Raw genomic sequence first — 26,852 nt, forward strand, 5'->3', positions numbered from 1 at the left:
CCAAAACTAGTATGAAAACATTTTGTCGCAGACTAGTCAATAACGCCTACACTGTCATTCACTGTTGATTAAAATCGCTTCATTAGATCAATACATAAAAACCTTGGTTTTATGTTACTATAAATGTGGAGCAGCTCAAAACTGTCGTCACATCCAATGAACTGTTTTTACTACAACTTAGGCTATATACAACACCACCATTACAAAAAATACTACACCTAACAGGGAAAAATAGCTGAGCATGTTACACTACCAGCTGGTAACATTGATACCTAATACTTCTCTATTTGAAGATGTAAAGAAAGAAGTCAAATTAGAGCTTAAACATGTAGATGGTAAGAAGAATTACTCATCAGGCGAAACAGCTTGAGCCTGACGAGTGACCTTGATGAAGACATCCTCAAGGGTGGTGTCAGCCAGAGTCCAAGCCTGAACAGAAAACCTACTTTTGGCATCCTCAACAAGCTGGAATATATCAGCTAGGCGGACTTCATGCTTGGGCAGCTCAAATTTTTGAGTACCGCCCAAATAGTAGGTTTTATTAGCATTGTTGCAAAGTTTTAGTACCATGTCCTCCACCTCTGTATCATTCCCTTGCACTGTAGTCATTGTAAAGATGAAGTAACCTCCATATCTAGCCTTCAGCTGTCATACACCATCAATACAACCAAAGAAACCAACAATTTTATAATTTTGTAATGACACGATTAGAACAGGAATAGTTGGGAAAAAGGAAAAAAAAAAATATATATATATATATATATATATATATATATATATTGAACTAAATTCAACTTGCTAAACTTAAGAAAATTCAAACATATTGAAATAATAAAATTAAGTTGCAATGAAACACTAATTAATACTATGAAACTTGCCTCTTTTGGATTTCCTACACAGCGCAAAGCACCATCAACGAAGACTCCTAGTCTATCACAAAGAGCCTCAGCCTCTTCCATTGAATGAGCTGACATATATTACAAAAACTGTCAGAATTAGCCACATCTTAAGTTGACTAGTTTACTTTGAGATATACCTTTCCAAGAAGAAAGGGCAGCATTGATTTATTTTTTTTATTATTCATTTATTAAATTAACAGTCGAGCTCAAAAAAGAAATTGATCGCTTTTGTTATCATATCGCTTTTGTAAGCATTGATTTATTTTTTTTATTCTTCATTTATTAAATTGATCGCTCAAAAAAGAGAGTTCAACAGATGCAGCCAATGAAAAAAATTGCGTAATGTCAGCAATGTGACGTACATAGCTTCTATTATCACTGTCCATTTCCTAATAGTTTTGAGTAACTCAATACAAAGATGATGTGCCCTGGTCTACTATTATGTCAAGATTATTATCATATTCCACAATGTATAGAAACTAGTAGCTATAGTATTTCTTGAAGCTTCTAATTGCTTAACAGACTTAAGTACGAGCCAGACCCAGGCAATCAGTTTGGTAAAGTGAAGTGAAGAAACGGCAGAGAATATCGTTACTGGTTTGACTAACTTGGCCGTTAGTCAACAAATTTCAGTGCAAACGTCCGTGTGACCACCATCCGTGTAAAGTTATAAAAATACCACAAGCACTTTGATACATTTACCGAAAATGCCATCTGATGTGCATATTAAGTCAATCAGGCTGATACACTAGTATATTTCCCCCTTAAGTACTGTCCTAAGAAATCAGTGGTTCTAACTGCTTCTGAGACTAGTGATTATCTTTAGAGTAGATAGATAATTTTTTTTATGTATATGTATAATAATAATAAAACTAAGTCCTAAGAAATTAATGGCTGTAAAGTAGAACTAGATTACTCACTTGTGAGAAGAATTGTTCGATTTTTCTTTGCATGCTTCACCACATTCCATAGACTATTTCTGGAAGCTGGGTCTAATCCAGTACTTGGTTCATCCAGGTAAACAATCTTCCAAAGATCCAATATAGTGGTATTAGGATAAAACCTTTGGACCAATACACAAGCATATTACAATGGATAGGATAGGTGACATTAAAAAATTGTACGGACAGAAATCCATTATTGGGAGGAAAATTTATCTTAGACAAGGTAAATCATGATAAAATTGAACAATCGGCAATATAAACAAAAGAGGCCAGGAATGCAAAATTCTTATAGGAAACCTTAGGATCGCCGATTAGTGAAATTGCAACACTGAGCCTTCTCTTCATGCCTCCACTATATTTGCCAGAACATTTGTCAGCAATACCACCATGGAATAAGTTAACATCTTTGAGAGCCTCTTCAACTGCCTAAACAATAGAATGGAGTGGGAAAGTGTTATTTGCTGTAAAGAAGGCAACATGAAACATTATTAACTACTTACGGTATGCATTCAATGACATGCCATATATTTTTTTTTCCAAGAGAACAAGCGAAGTACCCGTGTCAATACAGAACCTTTAAGATTCTTAAGTCTACCGTAAAAGTATAGATGCTCCCTTCCAGTAAGTGTCTCCCACAGTAGGCTGCAGGTGCAAAATATATTAAAATTTCAAGACTTTAACTACAGAACGTGAGAGACAAAAGGTAGTGAAATGCCATTATCCAAGAAAAATGAGCAACTGATCAAACTTTTAAAGCAAAAGGGCAATATTCACACTTACTCAAACTGAGGGCAAACTCCCATGCAAGTGTATACATCATCCATGGAAGTTGTTATGTCTAAACCTTCAATGTATGCAGTGCCTGAAGTTGGATCTGTGAGACCAATCATCTGTTCAGATGTATTAGAAGTTAAACCCCATAAAAAATTCATGGCTCGAGAATATTATCTGACACACATTATCCTATCATTACATCCATTTGAAAGGATAATACTACAAACACAGCATAGATAAACAGTATTACAGTAGATTTGTACTGACCATACTGATGAATGAAGTTTTTCCTGCACCATTAGGACCAAGCATGCCAAAGCACTCTGACTTTGCTAAAGCAAGAGACAACCCTCTAGCTGCAGCCTTTGCTGGATTTCCATCTCTTCCTGGGTAAATCTTCTTGATATTGTCACAGATAGCCGTGTGGCTTGTGCTTCCTTCTTGCATCAATTGTTCTACCTTTTGTCTCTGCCAGAAGACAGAAATGCAATTGTTAAACAAGGCAATTTTTCGTTTAAAAACAAAGGCGCAATAATCCAGATCATTGACAGCTGATGGCATCGATAAAGAAGCTTATCAATATGAATTAAAATTAATACCTCTTGGGCCACATCATTATGATCATTTGAAGAGGATAGTTGAGAAGTATATCTCTGCATATTTTGCTGTGGGAATTTAGGTTTCCTTCTCAAGCAGTGTAAGAAGAATAATGGACTTTTAGTCCTGCCACTCCCAGTGGATACAACCTGGTCAAGATAATAAGCTAACAAAAGCATAACCTTCCACTCAACCATCATGATGGTCATAGCTGTTTTCAACCCATTTCCTGGGTCATTTAAGTTCTTCCACTGTATTCCAACAGCAGCACCACTCCTAGCAAATGAAGCATATTTTTGGAATTCGTACACTCCTCGGTACAGTGCAAACCCATGAAACATCTCAACTAAGACTATGGCTTTACCTGGACAATCAGAATTATACAAATACTTAGTACAACATCAAAATGCTTCAAAATTGAGTTTTATGTTAGCAGCTGCAACTAACATGGTAGAGTAAAAGGCACAGTTTGAGTAAACAAATTTGAAACCAATACAGATCATCATTGAGACAACTATTTCTAGGCATATTATTTGAAACACTTAAATGACAAAAGTAAGGAAATTTCATTCTTAGCTGATTTTTAGGAATTTCGTTTCACTCCTAGAGGCAGGAACGGGATGAACATGTATTATACTTGTACTAACATAAAAAAGGAGCACATACATACCCGAGAGAAATGGAGATCCCGTAGAGTTTACTTACTTGAAAAATCAGAAGATTCAAAAAATTTTGTGACAACATAAAATGCAATGATACAACATAGCATCATGAATGTCGAGCAAATCACTGAAAAGGGACAACACAAGCATGATCATAAATAACTTATAGAGTAGAAGAAATTAACAATTCAAACAAATTAGTAAATGGAATTGTGATAATCAAACCTTGAGCAGTCTTCACTGTAGGCACAAGAGCAGCAATCACAAATGCAAATGAAATCTGCCAGTTTACATGGACGAAATAGAACATAGATTGTACAATGTAGTCATTCTTGGTGAAAAAATATAAACCTGTAAAATTTTAAGCGCATTTACTGCTGTAACTAATAAGACATAGAATGGGGTGAGATTCAAAACGAAAAGTGATGATATGCTTACCTGATAACTTGCCAGCAATGAGAAAGAATTGTACAAAAAGAAGAGAAACAAAAAGGCAGTATATATAAGTAATCGCCCAATATGCTGTGTCACAAAGTCCGTGCATTTTCATCATGATTCGCAAATTTTTTTCCTTTTCATACACAATCAAGCTTACTAAGACCTGATTACAAAGCCATGCTTTGAGTTAGCATGTAGAAATCTGCTTAAGCAGTATAGTCAGTTTGTTTAGACCACATACACAAAATACAGTATTTCAGGAGGGCTGATGCACCTGCAAAGAAGTAAATGATATAATTGTACTTGATCACATCTTTAAACTGTAATACAGTGTAATTACTAAAATCATGCAAATTTTCTTTCTACTGTTTGTGTGTGGTGTACCAGCCCTCTTTTTTTATTAAAATATACTACTTCCGGAAACAACTCTTCATAGTAGCATTGTCTACAAAATATATATGGAGCATTCAAGCATAACCACTGGTAATTCTTTAAAACACTAGCATACTTACAGTAACTGGAAACAGAAGTAGTCCAAAAGTTGTCATACGCAACAATAAATCCACAACTGCTGCTAACAAAGCACTTATTCTAAGTGTGGTTGGTACTTCTTTCATGAACTCAAACAGTATCTGGGTACCAGATCCTTGCAAAGCCTGCAGATACACATTGGATGCCTGCACATGCACATCATCTTACCAATTAGATTTAGCGTTTGAGAAGAAATTAGGGATGTTCAGAGTATTCAGACTGCACCAAACCACAAACCAAACCTTTTTTTTTTTTGGGCGGTTTGTAGTTTAGGTGCAATTTCCATTATTTATGAAACCAAACCACAGCTCAATAATGTGCTTTGTAGTTCAAACCTCAAACCATAAATTGCTGTTATAACTTTTTGATAATTATCAAATATCATAACCCTATGCTAATAGCGCCACTAAATCAAAATTCTTAGATCTTTTATGGTTTGTTAGCATGAAAAGCTTGATAACCCAATCAATCTTGATGTTAAACACAAAGGGTAAAATTTTTGGAAACAGAATGTGTGGAGCCTTACCATATTCACTAACCTTGGCAAACGAGAAAAATTAAAAGAAGACGCGGATTTAGCTCTACTTGGTTCGCTCCAAAGAGTCACATTGAAGTTAGCTTTGTTGGTATCCGAGAAATCAAGTGCTGCCACAATGTAAACCAACAAAAATAGATTCTTAATTTCTTATCACTACTTAAGACTTTTCATCTTAAAAAAAAAAAAAAGAATACTCTTAGGTATAGTTGTTTGCTTGTTATATCTTATATGAGTTCTATCCTCATACAAGAATTGATGATCTTACTTTTGCTTTATGTAAGTACACATTTTATGAACAAAATTAAACTGATTCATAATTTTTGAAACCTAAGGAGTCTTAACTTTTATAAAAAAAAATATTGAGTTAGAGTAATTTAGGTCTATTACAGCAGCAAAAATGTGTTAAATCAATAAATCATACTACCTGCACCGAAATTGTTATCAATCTTGTTTTGTTTGTTCGCTCCGTTGCCTTTGTATACTTCCTTGTTTATTTCAGATGAGCTGTTCCGCCACAATTTTAATCCTTCCATGCATTTTACTTCTGAAAACATAACAAATTGAAATATAAGCAATAAGGAGTATACAAGATCTACACACACTAATACTAGGAGAAATTGAAGGGTCAAAAGAAATAAAGTTTGTGATACCTTTCCCAGTCGGATAAGGGAATGAAGAATTGGGCTTGCACTTGGTTTGCAGATAATAGAGGGGTGAAGGCGAATCAGGTTGGAAGGCAGCATCAACCAGATAGTTTGATTGAAATAAGGGAGCTGGAGTTGCCTGGTACATGTTTTATCAAAACTATTTGAAATGCAGATAGTATGAATAGTATCCAACTTAATTAACACAAAATCAAGTATGCATATTTACCAAGACTAAACGATCCATGTCAGAAGGGTTTTCAATAGACACTGGTGGAAACATTTTTTCAGCCATACCTGTCATTAACATTTTTTTAAGCTATTGTCATGCATGATATAGTATTTAATGAGAAAATACACGTTCATTTCTGAGATACACAGCTACTGTATTATTTATCACATGACATTCATGTAAATAAATCAATAACTTCTTCTTAAAAGTGGGCCTCATAGTGATGATGAACGGATAAAATTGTTGATTTATTTAATCCAACAATATAGTATGATATCCTCTCTATGTCCATAAATAAGTTTTTTTGTATATACTCCCTACCAAATTAGATAGAGAAAGATGAGTCAAAAATTAGATAGAGAAAGAGAGGGAGAGAGTGTACTCATGACAAAGGATTGATTGGTGCCGGTGAGAAGAAAAGTGACAGGGCAATTGCCGGAGACTTGACACGAAGGAGGCGGCAAGTCAGGAAAAGGCATATATTTGGATCGGACAGCCCATTTGACTTCAGGTGGAATTATTTTTTATTGAACTTTTATTTTTTATTTTGAAATGCATGCAAGATGAATATTAGCCATTGATCTTTTGTGGAGGGTCTAGATTTATTGAACTCTATAGAGTTCAACTCTAGAGGATCCAAACCCCCTCATATAATGCTCCACAGTTGCAAAGAATACTACTATTACCAGCGGAGTCATTAAAAGGCAGAGGTTTTGTGTCCTATTTCGTTTCTGCATTACAAAATCAAATGCTCAAAACCAAAAATACATCAATAGAGGGAAAAAAATTGCTTTCAACCTTCATCATTAATATGATTGGTTGTGTATTCAAAAACTTAATTAACTTATTATTATCTCTGCCTTATCTTTACATCTGATATATTCTATACTAAATGGAAGATATCTGATTATCCTGATATAACATTTTTCTCCCATTTGAATTCATGACATGTAACTTTGATACTCTTCCAAAAATGAAAAATGTACACTAAAATGTTATTTTTATATATAAAATAAATAAAGGCACGCTTAGACCATATTCACTTCACCTTAAAAAAAATATATATATTAATTTAAATTAATGTGAGAATAATTAATAAAATAATACACAAAAATGGCGCGCATATTATCTTAAAACTAGTCACATGCATCCATTATCAATTTATCATGGAAGTTCCAATGATGTTGCTGGTAATGCAGACGCTCCCATGAATAAAATAAGGGAGAGCACATACCTGATAAGTAAGACTCTTTCTAAACAAAGCATTAGCCTGTGTAGCAAAGCCGGCACGTCCGTGCGTTGAAATCTCCATGACCTATAGATCTTAAACCAGCCCAGCAAATCTCTGATTGTTTAAATTGTATTGTCTCTATATTTCCTCCTCTCTTAGATACGATCAACTTCCTAAAATTAAAAAACTTAAAAGACCAGCAGTTTATATATGAATAACAAATTGCTTGTTTATGATTTGTTGTACTTTTTTACGGACAAGAAATTATTCAATATAAAAATTAAAAAATCAGTGGCCAAGGAAATAGCTTTAATTTTAACCATTTAGATAAACTATAATGTACTATTAAAAAAAAAAGATAAACTATAATGTAGCTAGTCCTCTGCGCACAAGTATATATATTTCATATGTTTGATTAACAAGCTTTTTTAATCTCTTCTTTTCTTTTCTTTTTTCAGATTATAGTTTCTAATTGAAAAATGAAGTTACAAAGCGGGATCCCTCTGCTACTGCAGCAAATCAAGGCCCTAGTAAAGAAAAATATGCGGTTGGCAAGGAGGAAAAATAACACCTTGTTCCAACTATTCTTCATGACTTTCTTCTATATCTTCCTAATGGGTCTCATAAACACGATGAATCACGCCATAAGCAGGGCAAACCCAGAGAATCGTGACATGCCTGACCCAGCGTACCACAACCTCATGCAGCCAATTCCACCTTGTGAGGAGTTTAGTGTAAGGAAGCCCTGCTATGACTTTGTTTGGAGTGGTGAGTCATCGGACTCCAAACGTAGGATTCAACGCATTATTGACGCTATCATGGCTAATAATCCAGGTCGACCCATTCCACCCTCCAAGGTATGTTTCATGCATGACTGCGTGAGGAAGCCCGCGATTTTATCTGTATTATACACCCACATGTGAATGTCTATTGTGCTTGAAATGTGGATGATGAGCAAAACCAAGCTTTAGAAGTTTAGAAGCAAATGGAACCCAGGTTTACCCAAGTTACCTATACATGTATACCCCATATAAATGAGTCCCAAATTCGAATAGAGTTACCATTGAAGAATGATTGCGTTTATTGTAATATAATTTTGGGATAGTTTTGCACTTTACCCTATAAAATTCGTAACTCTCTCCAAATGAACTTGACACATGCCCATTTACAAACTTATTACGAAATGCTCAATCCTCCCTTTTATATTCTTGAATTTGATTATACTTTAATTGTGAGCTAATGAGAAAGACTTCACACATAAATATTCAGAAAGACATGGAAAAAATGAGGCGATAATAGAAGTATGATAATAAAGATGGATTATGCAAGAGGGAATAGGGCATGTACTTCAAATGATATCAGCATTTAGAACCATTAATTCAAGTAACTTTCATACTGATCCATAAAGGCTCAAACAATCATGTATAGATACGGCTACAGAAAAAATAAGAAAAAGAACAAAAAACATGCATAGATACACCTCTTGCAAGCCTTGCAGCGTGTTTTAAAAGGGAGTACCTAACTATAACCTACACAAACAATTGATTTATTTATCTATAGTAGTATCACTTTGGGTTTGAGATTTAGTACTCTGAAAAACATATCTTCTAGGAGTTTCAGTTAATGCAAGAATTCAGGTGTAGCAGAACTAAAGCATATGTGGGTTTTGATTATTGATCTGTTGATATCTCTGAGTGATGATGATCACGAATATTGGGAATGCAGGTTATATCGTTCAAAAATCAAAATGAAACAGATGCATGGTTCCTTGATAACCCTGCAGTTAGCCCAGGAGCTCTGCATCTGGTTGACAGAAACACTACAGTCATCAGCTATGGAATTCAGCCCAACTCCTCAGTGGTATATATAATTCCATCTCAAGAAACCTTTCTTAAATTCCAAATTCCCCTACAGATTGCAGCAGAACGAGAAATTGCTCGAACTCTTGTTGGAGGTATATCTTCTTTCCTCACTTCTGTAAAAACTATACATTTCCTTTCACACACCAGATATGAATATCAATGCCCTAACTAGTTTTTCTTTTCTATCTTATCCCCTCTTTCTTATCTCCCTCTTTGTGCCTTTGGAAATAATAATCTGGTTTAGATCAGAATTTCAACTGGACTGTTGGCATGAAGCCATTTGCTCACCCTGCCGCCAAGAATTCGCAGAGTGAGATATTTTTGTATCTTGGAAAATTATGTTTGCTGCTGATCAGCATGCAGGTTTTCCAAAATCAATTGAGCAACTTGATCATAGAGAAAGAGCAAAAACTACGTCAAGTAAGTTCTCAAACTACTCCCTTAGTTACTAAATAGTTTTCGAAAAAGAATTGTCACCTATCCTGAAATGATAAAAAAGACATTACAAGAATTGCCCTATGACCGTAGTTTAAAACTGAGAGGCAAAAACACATTTTTGACATAATAACACTGTTTTTATTTGACAGGCAATGAATATCATGGGGCTTTATGATACTGCCTACTGGCTTTCCTGGCTCGCATGGGAGATTATAATGACGTTCCTTGTTTCATTATTCACAATGATCATAGGGTTGCGTTTTCGATTTAGATTCTTCAAGCGGAATAACTTTCTAGTTCTCTTTCTTGCAATGTACCTTAACCTACTTAGTATGGTAAGTTCATTTATTCTAAGAATCATATATTCATATATATATTTCAAAAAACACTATGAATGGGAATTAACAAATATTATTTGGAAAAAAGAGAGAGAGAGAGATAGTTCAGTCAGTATAATACTCCGTAGGAAAAGCCTAAAGAAAGGATGAGTGTTCATTATTAATAGGATAACGATCATAATTTGACCTTACACCCTTTTTCTTGCCAAATTTAATCACTAGCACATGTGCACATAGCTATTTTCTTCTTGTATAGGATAACTTAACTAATTTTCTTGTGGGATAACCCCTCTACATAATAGCATGCCCTTTTCTTTTGTTACACAGTTTTACGTGATAAGTTGTAGCATAACTATTCTAAAAAAAAGTGCGGAAGGAGAGAGTGTTAATTCTCTCTAAATTGAGAGAATTCAGTACAAAAATTAGAAGGAATTTTAGAGAGAAGAAGAGGAGAGAATTTTTATTAATTCCAGAAAATTAGAAATGAATTCATTAGCTAACATCAGAGTCACTAGCTATGAATTTATACAACTGTAATACAGCTTTCTAGAATATTACAAAACTAATAACAAACTAAAAGTTTGTTACAGAACAGGACAAATTCTGTTATATTGCATAACAGAATTTGTTAGAACTCCAGCTGACTTGTAATGCTATGCTCGGATTGATGACTTGGCAAGAATGCTTGAGTCTTCGGATTGCTGACATGGCACACCTTCTAAATCAACTGTGTGCAGTAAGCAGGCTACCAAGGCAGTGATGAGCTGATCTTGACTAGCAGCTGCAGTACATACTCCAATACCCCCCCCCACCCCCCCTCAAGCTAGTGGGTGATTGAGAATCAATCATGCCTAGCTTGGACAAAATCTGATTATGTTGAGGGATGCTTAAAATTTTTGTAAACACATCAGCTAACTGCTCCTTGGTTGGCACATAAACCAACTCAATCAAACCTTCCAGCACTTTTTCCCTTGTAAAATGACAGTCAAGTTCAATGTGTTTTGTTCTTTCATGATGAACTGGGTTCTTGCCAATGTGGATTGCTGACTGATTGTCACATTTCAGCTGAATAGGACCCAAATTAGGAACTCCTAGTTCCTGCAGCAACCTGACTAACCAAGTTATTTCTGAAGCAGCAGCTGCCATGGCTCTGTATTCTGCTTCTGAAGATGACTTGGAAATAGTCCCTTGTTTCTTGGACTTCTAGGAAATAGGACTCTGGCCTAAGAGCATAACAAACCCTGTGACTGATCTTCTAGTATCAGAACATGCTGCCCAATCAGAGTCAGAATACCCTTGCAGAACAAGCTTGGTAGTAGACTGTATCATGATGCCCTGCAGCTGTATAAGCCACATATCTAAGAAGATGATGCAGAGCTTTAAAATGAGAAACAGTAGGATTATGTAGATATTGGCTCAAAGTTTGTACAGCATAACACAAATCTGGACGAGTGTGAGTCAAAAAATTCAACTTCCCAACCAAACATCTGTACTTAGCAGGATCACTATAAGGGGCAGAATCATCAGAACTCAACTTCATAGAAACTGGTAGTGGTGTTTTAGCAACTCTAGATACATCAAGTTCACAGTCTGCTAATAACTCCCTTGTGAACTTTCTTTGTGTAAGAATCACACCAGTAGCAAGCCTGGACACCTCTATCCCAAGAAAATAATTCAGCTCACCCAAATCTTTAATGCTGAACTTTTGATGAAGAGTGTTTTTCACTGTCTGTATTTCAGTATCATCTGGACCAGTAATCAGTATATCATCAACATATACTGCAATAATGGTCTTTGAAGCCTGAGAATCTTTGAGAAACAAAGAATAATCATTTTTTGATTGAACATATCCCATAGCAGTAAGCTCAGAAGTCAACTTAGCAAACCATTGCCTACTAGCCTGTTTCAACCCATAAAGAGACTTCTTTAAAATACAGACTTTGTTATCAGGATTAGGCACCCCTTCAGGAACTTTCATGTAAACTTCCTCAGTCAAATCACCATGTAGAAATGCATTATTAATGTCCAGTTGATGTATCACCCATTTATTGCTGACAGCAATTGAAATTAAGCACCTTATAGTAGGTAACTTAACAACTGGAGAAAAAGTTTCCTGGTAATCAATCCCATATTTCTAAGTAAATCCCTTAGCAACCAATCTTGCCTTGAATCTCTCAACTGTGCCATCCTTTTTTAACTTGACCTTAAACACCCATTTGCAGCCAATTGCCTTTTTTCCTTTAGGCAAATCAGTAAGCACCCATGTTTGATTAGCTGTCAAAGCATCTATTTCCCTTTGCATAGCTTCAACCCATCTCTGATCTTGTGAAGCCTCAAGGAAACTAACAGGTTCAACAACTTTAGCCATCTCAGACACAGTAACCTTTTAAGCAACAGGAAGCTCATCATAATAAACAATATTACACCAATGTCTACCAGGTGGAACAGGACAGACATAGTCTTTCATCCAGGCAGGGGTGACATGTGGTCTAGAAGATTGTCTAGTGGTGTTAGGGTTTGAAATAGGGATGGAGACTGTATCTGTGGGTTGTCTGATTGGAGTTTGTATTTCAGGTTCAGAAATGGTTTCAGAATGTGTTTCAGATATGCTATATTGTGTTTCAGTGTCAGAATGTGTTTCAGTTTGAGGAAATGAAAAGACATCAGGATATTCAAATGAAGTATCCAGATTTAGGTTTGTGTTTGAGGGTAGAAAAATAGGATCGGGTTTGTTAAGGGTTGTGGAAAGGTGAAAGGGAAGGTGTTTTTCATGGAAATTCACATCTTTAGAAATAATAATCTGAGAGGTTTCCAAGTTTAGCATTTTGTAAGCTTTCTGATTAGGGGGTTATCCAACCAGAACACAAGGAGCAGCTTTAGAATCAAATTTAGACCTATTAGTCTTGAGTGTGGAAACATAACCAAGACAACCAAACACTCTCAAATGACTGTAATCAACTTTGACCTTATTAAGTCTCTCATATGGGATTTCAGAATCAATAGAACTCAGGGGCATTCTATTGATTAAATAGGAAGCTGTTAACAAACACTCTCCCTAAAATTTGACAGGCAACCTAGACTGAAAATAAAGTGCCCTTGCAGTCTCAAGTAAATGCTTGTGCTTTCTCTCCACTACTCCATTTTGCTGAGGTGTATCAGCACAACTCTTCTGATGCTTTATCCCATTCCCATGATAAACACTTAGAATTCTTCCTTCACACAATTCTTTTGCATTATCTGTCCTAATACACTTAACCTTCAAATTGTATTGTGTATTAACAAAGATTATAAAATTGGACAGAATATCAACTGAGTCACTTTTATTTCTCATCAAAAATGTCCAAGTGTTCCTTGAAAAATCATCAACAATTGTAAGAAAATAAGTACAATTGTCATGAGTTTTTACTCTATATGGTCCCCATACATCTACATGGATGATTTCAAAACATTCACTAGTCTTAGAAACATTAATAGGAAAAGATTTTCTAGCTTGTTTTGCTCTAGGACAAACTTGACACAAAACATCACAATTCTTTCCTACTGTAGGCAGAGTTTTATTGACTAGATGTAGCTTCTCAAAAGGAAGATGTCCTATCCTCAAATGCCAGAGTTTAACTTCATCATTTACTGATACAAGAGCTTCAGACTCCTTCTCCATACAGAACTCCTTATTCTCTATGTCAACTTTATTAGAAACTGCATATAAGCCAGAATCTAGCTTACCAAGAACCAGTGTACATCTCTGAGAATGATCCTGAATCATGCATTTATCATGTGTGAAAATAATATCACAAGACAAATCTTTACATAGCTTATGAGTAGAAATCAGATTAAACTGAAATCCTAAAACATGCAACACATTTTTCAAGATTATACCATTTCCAATCTTGACATCACCTATGTGTTTTATCTCAGCCTTCTTCCCATCAGCAATAGTGATAGTTTTGACACTTTTATCAAACACAGAATAATCAACAAACCACTCTAAGTTATTGCAAATATGATCAGTGGCACCACTGTCTATTATCCATTTTGAATTAGAACAAGTGATTAAACAAGTACCTGCCACATTTGCAGTATGCTGTTCAGTTTGCTCAACTTCAGATTTCTTGCAGTATTCAAGGAATTGCTGATATTGGTCTGCTGTTATATGCCTGACATTATCATCATCATCAACATCATCATCCTCTCCTTGAGCAATAGCAGCAAACTTCTTGACTTTGCCTTTGTTACTAAAACTAGGAGGATATCTATGTAATTTCCAGCATCTACTCATAGTATGTCCACCAATCTTGCAATGCTCACAAAAGAGTAATTGTTTTTTCTGTGCAGCAGCAAATTTGTTGTTATCAGACCCAATTACCAACTTGTGCCTAAAATTCTTATTGTAACCAAGATTCCCAGTGTAATTCCTTCCTTCAGCTGCAGCAAATGCCATTGCTCTTTCTTCATTCTGAAAAGTCATCTGTTGTTGTTTCTCATCTTGAATCAGAAGTCTGTAAGCCACTGAAATACTTGGCAAGGGATTCATCATCAAAATATTAGTTCTAACTGAACTGTGCTTGTTATTTAACTTCATCAATAGTTGAATCAACCTTTCTTCTTACTGAATCTTCAAAAATTGCTGAGTCAAATTACAAGTACAACCTCTGCAATTACAGGCTGGTATTGGACTTGCACTACTCAGTTCATCCCAAATCACCTTCAACTTGGTGAAAAAATCAGCAATACTGCTATCACCTTGAGATATCTCACTTAAATTCTGCTGTAAACCATAAAATTGAGGTCCAGAAGTAACAGAATAACGATCTTCAAGATCTTTCCAGATTTCTCTAGCAGTTGAAAGAAACAACACACTCTTAGCTAGACCTGTGTCTAAAGATCTAAGCAAATAAGACATAACCATGGAATTACATCTATCCCAAGCTCTATACTCAGAACTAGTAACATCAGAAGGTCGAGGTAAGGATCCATCAATGAAACAGACTTTATTTTTAATTGCCAAAGCCAAAATGATACCTCTCTTCCATTCAGAATAACCTTCACCATTAAACTTCTCAGAAACCAGAGGATTTGCTGGATTTTCCGAAGGATGAATGAAATAAACGCTTGAAGGATCTTGCATCAATGGTAGAACATTTGATCCTGCCATTGTTGAGTAGAAATTCAACAGATTCCTCTTGAACCTTTATCAAAGTAGATGAAATCAAACTCTTCTTGAGCTCGAATTTAGGACAGAAATTATACTCTTCTTGAGTAATCAAAATCAAAAAAATATCAGAATCAAATTGTTTTGTAATTTTCAAAACAAATCAAATGAAAAATGCGGAAATCAAATCGAAAAGCAGATCTCTACTGCTCTGATACCATGTTAATTCTCTCTAAATTGAGAGAATTCAGTACAAAAATTAGAAGGAATTTTAGAGAGAAGAAGAGGAGAGAATTTTTATTAATTCCAGAAAATTAGAAATGAATTCATTAGCTAACATCAGAGTCACTAGCTATGAATTTATACAACTGTAATACAGCTTTCTAGAATATTACAAAACTAATAACAAACTAAAAGTTTGTTACAGAACAGGACAAATTCTGTTATATTGCATAACAGAATTTGTTAGAACTCCAGCTGACTTGTAATGCTATGCTCGGATTGATGACTTGGCAAGAATGCTTGAGTCTTCGGATTGCTGACATGGCACACCTTCTAAATCAACTGTGTGCAGTAAGCAGGCTACCAAGGCAGTGATGAGCAATGTCTTTTAGTTGTGGAAGGAGAGTGGTAATACAATAGTGGATCAATGTCTTTTATAAAAAGGAGCAAACTAATTTCAGACCAACTAAACAGGAAAGTGAGCACGTTATTATAGGACGGAGGTAGTGATTTGTTGTGAATTGAACAGCTTGGGATTTTGGGAACGATTTAACTATTTAAGTGAAATGTGAAAATTAAAGGAAGAAGATGAACGTTATTATAGGACGGAGGTAGTGATTTGTTGTGAATTGCTACTTATAATACTTCATCCATCAACTTAATTTTTAATGTTTCAGACAGTGGCTTTTTTGGCGGTACAAGTTGGCTTCCAAAACCTGAGATGATCACGCCAGATGATGAAGATGTCCTTAAAGAAGAAAACAAGATAAAAAAATTTATGGATGATGGTAAGGTGGATCCAGATGTAGCAGTTCAGATACGCAGCCTAGTCAAGACTTACCCAGGAAAACTGGATAAGAAGTTAAAGATATCTCCTCCATTCCATTCTGTTAAGGTACTTTGGAAGTATACTGTAGTAGAATTTTGAGTAAAGTCTTGATTCAAGACAGAGGGAAGTTCTAGAGCTGCAAGGCTGCAACTATTAAAGGGGATAGTTGTTGGGAACATGAGTTTGTTGAGGAACTCATTAGAGGCTCAAGTTCTTTATAGGTTGTAACAAAGTAGTTGGCCTAATTGACTGGGAAGTTTGAGTCTAAATTCCTTGGGGTCAAGGTTTTTCACATCCTATTAGGCCTAAGGGAAGTTTTTATCGTAAAATCTCCCTTGCATTGTTTCTTTACTAGTGTTAAGTTCCTTTAAATTGTACAAAAAGTGACTAGCAAGTTTCATACTAAATTTAAACCCCCCCCCCCCCCCCCTCCTCTTGAAGCATTTCATCTATATAACAAATATCATCAATCATGGATAATAAATTAAATGACAGAAAGAAAGAGGGGAGAGAAGTGGGACTGCAATTTTCTTCCAAATACTCCTAACTAGAGAGATACGGTTCCTCCCAGTCTCTTCTTCCCTCCCTGTTTTCACATCTAAACATGAGAGATGGATCCTTCAGTTTCCCATCCAAAACAATTATGTTCCTGAGTCATACAGAAGCATGCACATTCTTATTGAGCTTCTATCTTTCATGTCTTTGTTGGGGGGGGGGGGGGGGTGTTGCCTAATAACATTATATTATTTTCCAAAAACAAAAAATAAAATCCTGTGGAAATGTAAAAGGTAGCTACCATTTTAACTTTTCTATTTTTTGCTTCATGTCTCATATTTTGTAGGGCTTATGGGTCAACTTCCCTAAAGATCAGCTCTTTTGCCTCCTGGGGCATAATGGGGCTGGAAAGACCACAACTATCAGCTGCTTGACTGGTATAACACCAGTGAGTGGAGGGGACGGTAATATAGCTTCTAGCTTTATTAATTTCATAACCTTGCTTCTTCCAATTCCTTATTTATACACACCTATAATCACTTGACTGACATCATATGGCTGACAGCATTAATCTATGATCATTCCGTTCGAAGTTCTGTTGGAATGTCCAATATCCGAAAAATTATAGGAGTATGTCCTCAGGTATTTTTCTAAATCCTCTTCTCCTTTGTATTTTATGTTTATCAATTCAACAATCCTAGTAAATGTTTAAACTCTTTCACTTTCTAGTTTCTACTGCTACATTCTTGAGGATAAATAAACTGACTTTTTTACATCCAATAAAATCCTGCAGTTTGATATCCTCTGGAGTGTATTAAGTGGTGAAGAGCACCTTGAACTTTTTTGCAACATAAAAGGCCTAAATCCTGATTCCATCCCAACAGTAAGTACCCAATATAGCAATATAGATCAAAGTTTTTGTGACATATCTCATCTTTGTGTACAAAAAAGATCATAAGCATTCATATGAAAACTGATATCAATTAGCCGAAGATTTAAAAGCTTTAAGTAAAAAGATTTTTTAACATCCACCGAAGTATCCAAGTTCATATAAATGCTTCAATAACTCAAGACTAATATGTAAAATCTCTCACAAATTTTCTTACTAAATGTTGACTATGTTGTATTAAATTATTAATCACATTATTGTTGCCAAAATGTCTGTAATATTTCTTTTGTTTTTTTCTTAGTAATTTGTTATTATAAGCTATGTATATACGTATCATGAAATTGATTGAACCTCCATGTACCCAACTCACCTCCTCCCCCCCCCCCCCCCCCCCTTCTCATTTTTTATTAAGAACCTTTGTCTAAAGCTTTGATCACAACCAGATTGTTCACAAATTACTAGAAGATGTGCAGCTGGCTAAATCAGCTAAAGTCCGGTCTGGTAGTTATAGTGGAGGCATGAGAAGACGTCTCAGTGTTGCAGCAGCCCTTATTGGTGACCCAAAGTTGGTGATTCTTGATGAACCGGTACAGGAGTTTTTTTTTTAAAAAAATTATTTCTGGCCTAGCATCTATTTCCTGCTTGTTCAAATTCCACAAGAACAGGTAACTACAGTCAGTATAGTGGGCTAATATTTGAGTTTTTAGACTACTGGTATGGATCCACTTACTAGAAGACATGTCTGGGACATCATAGAAAGTTCAAAAAGAGGGCGAGCCATTGTTCTAACAACTCACTCAATGGAAGAAGCAGATGTTCTAAGTGATCGTATAGGGATCATGGCAAAAGGAAGACTACGTTGTATAGGAACACCAATTCGATTAAAAATGCGATTTGGGACAGGCTTTGTTGCTAATATGAACTTCGACAAAAATGTAGGCGAAACAGGTGACAGAAGCCGAGAGGAGTTGAAGCAGTTGTTTAAAAGGGTAAGTCACTAAGTTGGACTAGAGTAGCTTTCCAGATCCAAAATGTTCTTCAACCCACCCATTGTTTCGCACTTTGCACTCTTAACATGCTATTTGATGCTACCATGGCAGCAATTGGATGTTGAGCCCATGGAGGAGACTAAGTTATATACTACCTACATAATTCCCCATGAAAAAGAGCCACTATTAAAGGTAAACACTCAGCAAGCCCGACTAGTCGTCATAGAACATAGAATGCTGACATCTACCCTACATACATGTTTAGCAAGAAGAATTCTAAAGTACGGATAATGAACTCATATCCCTATTCTAATTCTTATCCATGATTTTGATTAATTCAGAAAGCTTTTGGTGAGGTCCAAGATAGACAAAGTGAATTTGGTATAACAGATATCCAGCTTGGCCTTGCAACTCTAGAAGAAGTTTTTCTTAATATTGCTAAATAGGAAGAGATGGAAAGTGCTGCATCAGAGGAAAGATTCGTAACTCTGAGTCTGACATCTGGTGCCTCGATACAGGTAAGCACATTATGCTAACATAAACCCTTTAGAATACTATACTTTCAAGGAGAAAAACCAGGCAGGCTTTACTAGTGAATTGTTCCCTATTTCAACTGACAATGTACATGCAGATACCCATGGGAGCAAGGTTTGTTGGGATCCCAGGAACAGAGTCTGCTGAGAATCCGCAGGGAACTATGGTGGAAGTGTACTGGGGAGAAGATGATTCAGGTGCTCCTGAAATATTGGGCCACTCACCCGAGAAACCTATACCTTCTGGCCTAAATTTAAATATCCCCAAGTCAACAGCTACAGAACTTCAAGGAATTGTCATTCATCCTAGCCAAGTTTCTGATGTATCTTTTACCTAGTAATTAAAGTCAGATTTTCCTATTTTAGCTTTGAAAATTAACTCAGATTTATCAAACAAGAACACTTGTATTCAATTTTGTATCATATGTTTGAAAACAGAAAATAGATAAGAAGGTTAGAAGATAGTTTTTTTTTTCCCCTTGTAAATATTTGATTTATAATGGAAGGACTTTGATTTTCACCTTTATTCTGTAACACTTCCCAAACCCACCATATTCACATAAAAGATAAAACCCCATTCTTCAAAAAAGGAACTATAATAGGTGATTTGTTACATAATGGTCTTCGCATAATGGTACATCATTTAGTTGATTCCATGTTAAGAACCTTAGATCAGGAAATATATTTATATACCTATAGCCAACAATCTATGTCAAATTAAGGAATATTCATCGCCTTAGAATTATTAAATCATCCTCCCTAAAATTTTGAACTTCTAGATAAGAGATAGTTTATCACTCTTAATATGCAATGGGTAACTAAACCAACAACATATTATGATAAAATAAAATCTCTACTTAAGTTGGGGAAAACTTGAAGACTTGAAGTGCAATAAAACAAATTCTCAAAACTTGTAAATTAACATGCAGCAGAAGAGCAAGTTATCAAGCTAAATGAAATTTACCTCATCAGAGTAGACCATAATCTCTTATATCATCTCCAAAAATTTTGCTTAGACAGCTTCCTTCAGGAACTAATTCAATATGTAAAAACCTGTAGCAGGGAAGTCACATAAAAATGCCACAATCAAGTTTAAATGAATGAAAGCTGACAGAAAACCTCATCCTATATCCCCTGTCTAAACTCTAAATTGCTTGGTATCATCTCTTTCCAGAAATATGAATTCTATTTTGTCCTAACAAGAAACAGTTGGGCTCAAAAAATTGGATCTACTATATCTAACTTCAAAAGCAACCATATGATTTTGTAAAGTAACTTAAAAAGCAACCTGGGTAGAAGGATATTAATAGAAAATAAATTTATACAAAACATCAGATTGCTGATTCACTATCTGATTTTTTAACGCTTCATAAGAAGAGACAAATGGAGAGAGAATGAATTATGAATGCCATGATACATTACATAATACAGACATAAAAGGCAAGTAAATTATCTAGGTATGTGTGCACAATATCTCATACATTACAAGTCCATACTTAACCGTTGTTCTCCTGAATTGACGAATTGACTATGTGAGAGTAAAAATCGTGCAAATTATGTGGAAAAAACAGACATATCTTGAAGTCTATCGCTGATGCTTTGACCATCCTATTAAATTACTTGCAAATTGTACACAATTGCACTCATGCTTCTCGGAACCCAGAACTGTTCCAGTAATAAAATGTTACAGCTACAAAACTTTATACGTATATTTGATTGGAGCAGTGGTAAATTGGTAATATACCAATGCCGTATAGGCATATAAGTACTGTTTAACTTTAGAAAACTTAAGCCAAAGCTCCACCAACTGAACTAATTAATCAAAGTGAAGAAACACCTAGAAGCCTACCATATCCCACCATCACCACCACGGAAAAAAATAAAAACCATAAGAAATAACAATACTTCAGAAAATAAAATTCTATAAGTACTTTATTTCATTATAAAGGCTGTTTAACAAAAGTGTAATTAAAACTTACAATATCAAAGCTGTACAATCTCCAATCAAGCTTTGCTGATGGGTGCTCCAATCTTCAAAATTGATATAAGCTAATATTCAAAATAATTCTCCGTCTCATCCGATGAAACCATAGCCAAGCCAACAGCCACATCATAGATCTCACTACATCTAGGGTGCAATGAGTCAGCAACTAGAAATCTATGCATCCCATCCTCTAGTTCGATCCAACTATATGCTGCAATTTTCTGTACTTTTTTCTCTCTCAGCATGTTTCTTATTCTTAGATTGTCTTGCCATCTTCCTTTATGGGCATATATGTTTGAAAGAAGGATATAATTGCCTGAATTCTCAGGTTCCAACTCTACCAACTTTGTCAATGCTACCTCCGCAAGCTCAGTATAAGAATGAATTCTGCAAGCACTAAGTAACGTGCCCCAAATTACAACATTTGGCTTCTTCATCTGACATATGAATTCATAAGCCTCATTAAGTCTTCCACATCTACAAAATAGGTCAACAATGCATGCATAATGCTCCACTTCAGGGACAATATCATACTCTGAATGCATGCTGTGGAAGAGTTTAAGACCCAGGTCAACTAGGCCAGCATGGGTGCATGCTGTTAGTAGTGAACCAAATGTAGCACCATCTGGCCTAACATTGGTTTTTATCATTCTTTCGAAAAGAATAATAGCATCCTTAGCATAACCATTAAAAGCAAGCCCGGTAATCATAGAGTTCCAGGATACAACATCTTTCTCAGGCATCTGATTGAAGACTTGCCAAGCCTTCTTTATACTTCCACACCTCGAATACATACACAACAATGACGAAGCAACATACATGTTCGAGTCCAACCCTTCAGTTTCTATGTACTTTTTAATCTGTTCACCTGTTTCTACAGAACCTAGTTGAGCACAAGCTGATAAGACACTTACCAGAGTTACATCATTTGGCTTAATTTTCTCATTTGTCATACATTTGAACAGTTCCAAAGCCTCAATAGCGCTTCCATTTTGGGCATAACCAGCAATCATAGAACCCCACGTAATAATATCCCTCTCATTCATGCGATCAAACACTTGCCGAGCTTCAGGAACAGCCCCACATTTTACAAACATCTCCATTAATGCAGTCGACACTATCATGTTAGAAAACATATTATTATCATCAACATACTTCTTGAGTCTCAAACCCAATTCTAGATCTCCCAGGCTACCACAGATAGAGAGCACAGTTGCCATAGTAAATTCATTAGCTTGAGAATTATCCTCTTGAATCATTTCAAATATTCTCAAAGCTTCCTGATGATCACCACTATGAGCATAGCAGGAAATCATCGTATTCCACGAAACAATACTTTTCTCAGGCATTTCATCAAACAACCTACGAGCTGCTAAAACATCACCAGATTTGGAGTACCCAGACATCAAACAATTATAAGTAATAGGGTCCCTATCTAAAATACCATCAAAAACCATTTTAGCAGATACCAAATCACCAGACCTTGCATACAAATCCATCAAAGCAGTTTGAACAAAACAATTCGACTCGAGCCCGAAACTAATTATCAAAGAATGAACTTGTTTCCCCAACCCCACCATCAAGAAAGCCGAACACGACTTCAAAACAGGTGGAACACTATAACTAGTAATATTATTATCATTACGACGCATCAAACAAAACATACCCACTGCTTCTTTGTATGAACCAATCCTAGAATACGCAGAAATGAACATATTATACAAACGTTCATCTGGGTTAGGCATTTCATCAAACACCTTGCGGGCATACTTCAACTGGGTCAAATTAAGCAATTTATGAGCAAAATTAGGAGAGAGAAAAGGGTATCTGGTGATAATCAAAGCATGAATTTGCTTAAGCTGGTTTATATGATGAGAAGAGCGCAGAAAAGCCAAAAGACTGCGCTCCATTTTCAAGGTACTTTTGCTTATACAAGGTTGAAACTGGAAATGGAAGGTTTTTGAAATTTGGCAATGGCGAAATGTAGCCGTTAGAAAGGATTTAGCATATGACGGCTGAACTTCGTCAGAATGTGGCCGTGATCACGCCGCCGTCATTTGTAGTTTTATAGTGGACGGTTGCGCGCGTAAACGAGGAATATAAACATTTTTTTTTTTTTTGAATAGATAGATAGAAACACAAATACATAATACTTCCTCCGTCCCCGAACATACGGAGTACGTAGTAGTTAATTTAGCCGGCTTCATTTAAAGTTTTATAGTGGACGGTTGCGCGCGTAAATGAGCAGGTGTTAAGAAACTTAATTTACAAGTACAAATGTATAGGAAAACACAAATCAGCAATAATTTGCAATTAATATCTAGAGAGATAAAGTCCTAGATGTAAGTTTTTATCTTTATCCTATGCCTAATAAACATGATGTGATAATGAACTAATTTATGTGATGCTTTATTAGTCAATAAGATTAAGGTATTGTTAATATAATTAAAATACACAAGATTGTCAAGGTGGCATTTTTAAAAGGAATAGAAATGAATAGATGTTGGAAAAAACAAATGGGTCATTTTTTTTTTTGGACTAAAATTAAGCCAAATGGGTCGTTCTTTCAGGGATTGAGGGAGTACTTTAGATACTATGTACAAGAAAATTCTTCAAACCCTCGCGTGTTTTTTTTCCAAGTATACTCATGTATGAGTCGTGATAGCCTGCTACCAGAAACGATGATACTTAGGGTAAAAATGTAATTTCACGCAAAAGCTTTGTCAAGCTACGCTATAATATATTATAGTATAATTAGAAACTGAAAACAATTTTGTTTAAACGATTATATTTAAAGCAAACCCACAAACATTCTAGAAAATCGAAAATATATAAACTCAAATCAGATTCCAACAACTGTATATGACAGGCAGTCGCACACTCGCACACCTTACAAAAATAATTCCTAACTAGACCTCCTAATTATGTAGTAGGGTAAGTTAGGGTCGATCCCACATAGAGAAGATTGTTTAACAATCAACTTTCACCAATGACAAAACTAAATAAGAGATAAAACGATGGATTAAATAACTATGACTACTAAAATATCAAACATGAATAAAAAATAATAAAAAATCTAGAATTAAGTATCACCACTAGCATAATCAATACAAGACAAATTCTTACCCTAATCAATTAATTATACGTCTACAAGGAAAGGTACGCCCTATAAAATATCAAATATCTCTCCCGAGTTGTCAATGGCTTTCCTAATTAACAATCAAACCTACTTCCGTGGAATCATGTAAATTAAAGACATTAAGTTCGGCACCCTAACTTCCTAATAATCCATTCTATCTACTTCCGTGGAGAATTTCATACCCTTAATTGATCTTTTCAAATCCATCAAAAACCAACTCCCGTTGCGATCAAGACAATAGAATAATAGCAATACCAATTATCTCTAATCTAGTATTGGCATAAGCACAATCAATTAAGCATGAACAATATAAATAATTAATTGAGAATTTAAAAGAATAATTCAAGTATCAATCATGGTTAGGGTTCAACCTAACCCTAGATTAATAATCTACACTAACATAATAAAAGAAATAAAATAAAAGAAAGAGAACAAGAAAATGTAATACTTGAATTAATAAAATAAACTACAAAGAAAACAAGGGTTCTAAACTAATGGGGTCTTGGGATAATAAAGTCAAGGAGTATTTATAATAAATCTAGGAATTAAGATAGAATTAAGAAAATAATCCGATAATAAGATGATTTATCGTCCTTGCACGGACGTGTTAGCATGAGGCATGTACGTGCCTCGCTGCTGCACGCGTAGCTCTTCTTAAAACGGTCATAAATTGAGCTCCAGATCTTTGTTTATTTGAGGCGTGTAATATATTGTTGGAAAGCTCTTAAAGTATAATTTTCAATGCAATTTGAATCACTCCAATATCATTTGTATATAAAAAGTTATGATCAAAATAGTAGACGAAACTCATATCCGTCAAGTCTTTCATCAACGCCTTTGCTTCTTTCTATCCTTATTTCCTCTCGAAAACATGATTTGAGATCCTTGAGCAACATAGCTTTATAGTCCATGATTATTATACTCAAGAATAGCCAACTATAATCCATTTGCATCTAAATCACCTGAAATACATCAAAACACACAAACAGAGAGTAGTAGAGCATAACCTAAGCAAATAATGTAAATATACACCTTAGACCTCTAAATCCATAAGAAATTGAAAATAGATAAGCACATAATATGTGTACAAATTAGGACCAATCAATATACAAATCAATAATAACAATATACAAATAAATAATAACACTATAAAAATTAATAATTGCAGTATTTAAATTAACAATAACTATCACCGACAATCAATTTGCGTCATCTTCTTCAACCCTCCAAATATCCAAATTCAACTTATCTACAAAAACTTGAAAATTCAAGGGACATGGATCTGAGCTCACTAGTTTAGTGTACCAATATTACTGGTTTTCCGATCGATGGTCAGCTCGGATATACGGATTTCATTATTGAGTTGTCCACACTTTCGATGGTTGGCTCGAATATACGTTCTTCATTAGTTGTTTCACCGCATTATGGTTTTACACCCCCCCCCCCCACACACACACCCAATTTCCCTTTTTCCTGGTTTATATTCCTTTCTCGTTCTTTTTAAAATTATTCTTCTCATGAACGAGTAAAGTAATTAGGACTTGGGAGTAAGTGAATTCTTACCTCATGTAGACAAATACCATACAAATGAGTCAAGTCTTACTTGATCATTCTGGACCTTTAAAAGCTTGAATTTTGACACCTTAATACGTACCAAAATACTTTTTCTAGTATAGAAAAATGCGAATATCTACTAGCTTACCCCCATTGACCATTAGATATCTCTAGTTAGTGCTCGTGAAAAACAATATAGTATATATTAATGATAAGAATTTAAACATGATATTGTAGTTGATAGAGTTTTTTTTTTATTGGTAAGTAGCAAAAGGAGATTGCAAGAAACCTTTCCTACAAAGGGAAATTTCTAAGATTCCAACAAGTTAACTAGTTTAGCAATGCATACCCAATATATATTCGTAAAAAATTTATGAAAAAAATAAATAAATAATGTGAAAAGTAAGGTGTATGAAAGAGAGAACTAATTCACCGAACGATGTTGTCAAACACACTTTAGTGTTTAGGAAAAATTGTCAAGAATAATATAGTACAACATTTCACCGGTGTTCTAAAAATAAAACGATCTTTAAATAACTTCATAATAAAACGACCTTTGACATGCATCTGCCCAAAATAGAATGTAACTGGTTGGTAACTTGAGCAATAAGTTAAATTAGCCACGTGTCCTATTGTGATTGGTTGGGTTTTTAAATTTTTAATAATTAAATTTTAATAATTGAATTTATTTAAATTTTTTTTTTTTGTAAAATCCCCTCTTCCCCCACCGTTCCAACCACCCTCCCCGGTAGGCGGTAGCCCCCCACCTAGACTCCCTCCCCGACTGAAGACCACCCCCTCCCCCTCCCATGCCGGTCATACTAAAAACCTATCCTCTTTCGTCCTTGTCATCGCCTGAACTACACTATCATCGCCATACACCAACCTAACGCTGCAACGCACCCTCTTATAAACCAATGCACGCACTCCCGACAAACAAA

At 35.2% G+C, this 26,852-nt stretch overlaps 3 pseudogenes across 1 annotated transcript; 1 reads left to right on the forward strand and 2 right to left on the reverse strand.

Moving 5' to 3' along the window:
- Nucleotides 1-35: 35 nt before the first annotated feature.
- Nucleotides 36-21,266, reverse strand: LOC145601951 (ABC transporter A family member 10-like; annotated as a pseudogene). Its single transcript, XR_014104473.1, has 21 exons — nucleotides 21,214-21,266; nucleotides 20,199-20,287; nucleotides 7,494-7,663; nucleotides 6,902-6,990; nucleotides 6,642-6,841; nucleotides 6,257-6,324; nucleotides 6,034-6,166; nucleotides 5,808-5,927; nucleotides 5,372-5,490; nucleotides 4,827-4,991; nucleotides 4,315-4,477; nucleotides 4,102-4,227; nucleotides 3,920-4,003; nucleotides 3,217-3,578; nucleotides 2,885-3,085; nucleotides 2,624-2,733; nucleotides 2,401-2,485; nucleotides 2,141-2,269; nucleotides 1,820-1,925; nucleotides 879-967; nucleotides 36-645 (listed from the first exon to the last, which is right to left on the reverse strand). The product of XR_014104473.1 is annotated as an ABC transporter A family member 10-like (transcript).
- Nucleotides 7,970-19,572, forward strand: LOC145576713 (ABC transporter A family member 9-like; annotated as a pseudogene).
- A 17-nt stretch (nucleotides 21,267-21,283) lies between the features above and the next one.
- LOC145576721 (pentatricopeptide repeat-containing protein At1g08070, chloroplastic pseudogene) lies at nucleotides 21,284-23,128 on the reverse strand (annotated as a pseudogene).
- Between the last annotated feature and the right edge of the window lie 3,724 nt (nucleotides 23,129-26,852).

Source organism: Chenopodium album, chromosome 2 (assembly GCF_948465745.1).
Source record: "Chenopodium album chromosome 2, dcCheAlbu1.1, whole genome shotgun sequence".
NCBI classification, from domain to species: domain Eukaryota; kingdom Viridiplantae; phylum Streptophyta; class Magnoliopsida; order Caryophyllales; family Amaranthaceae; genus Chenopodium; species Chenopodium album.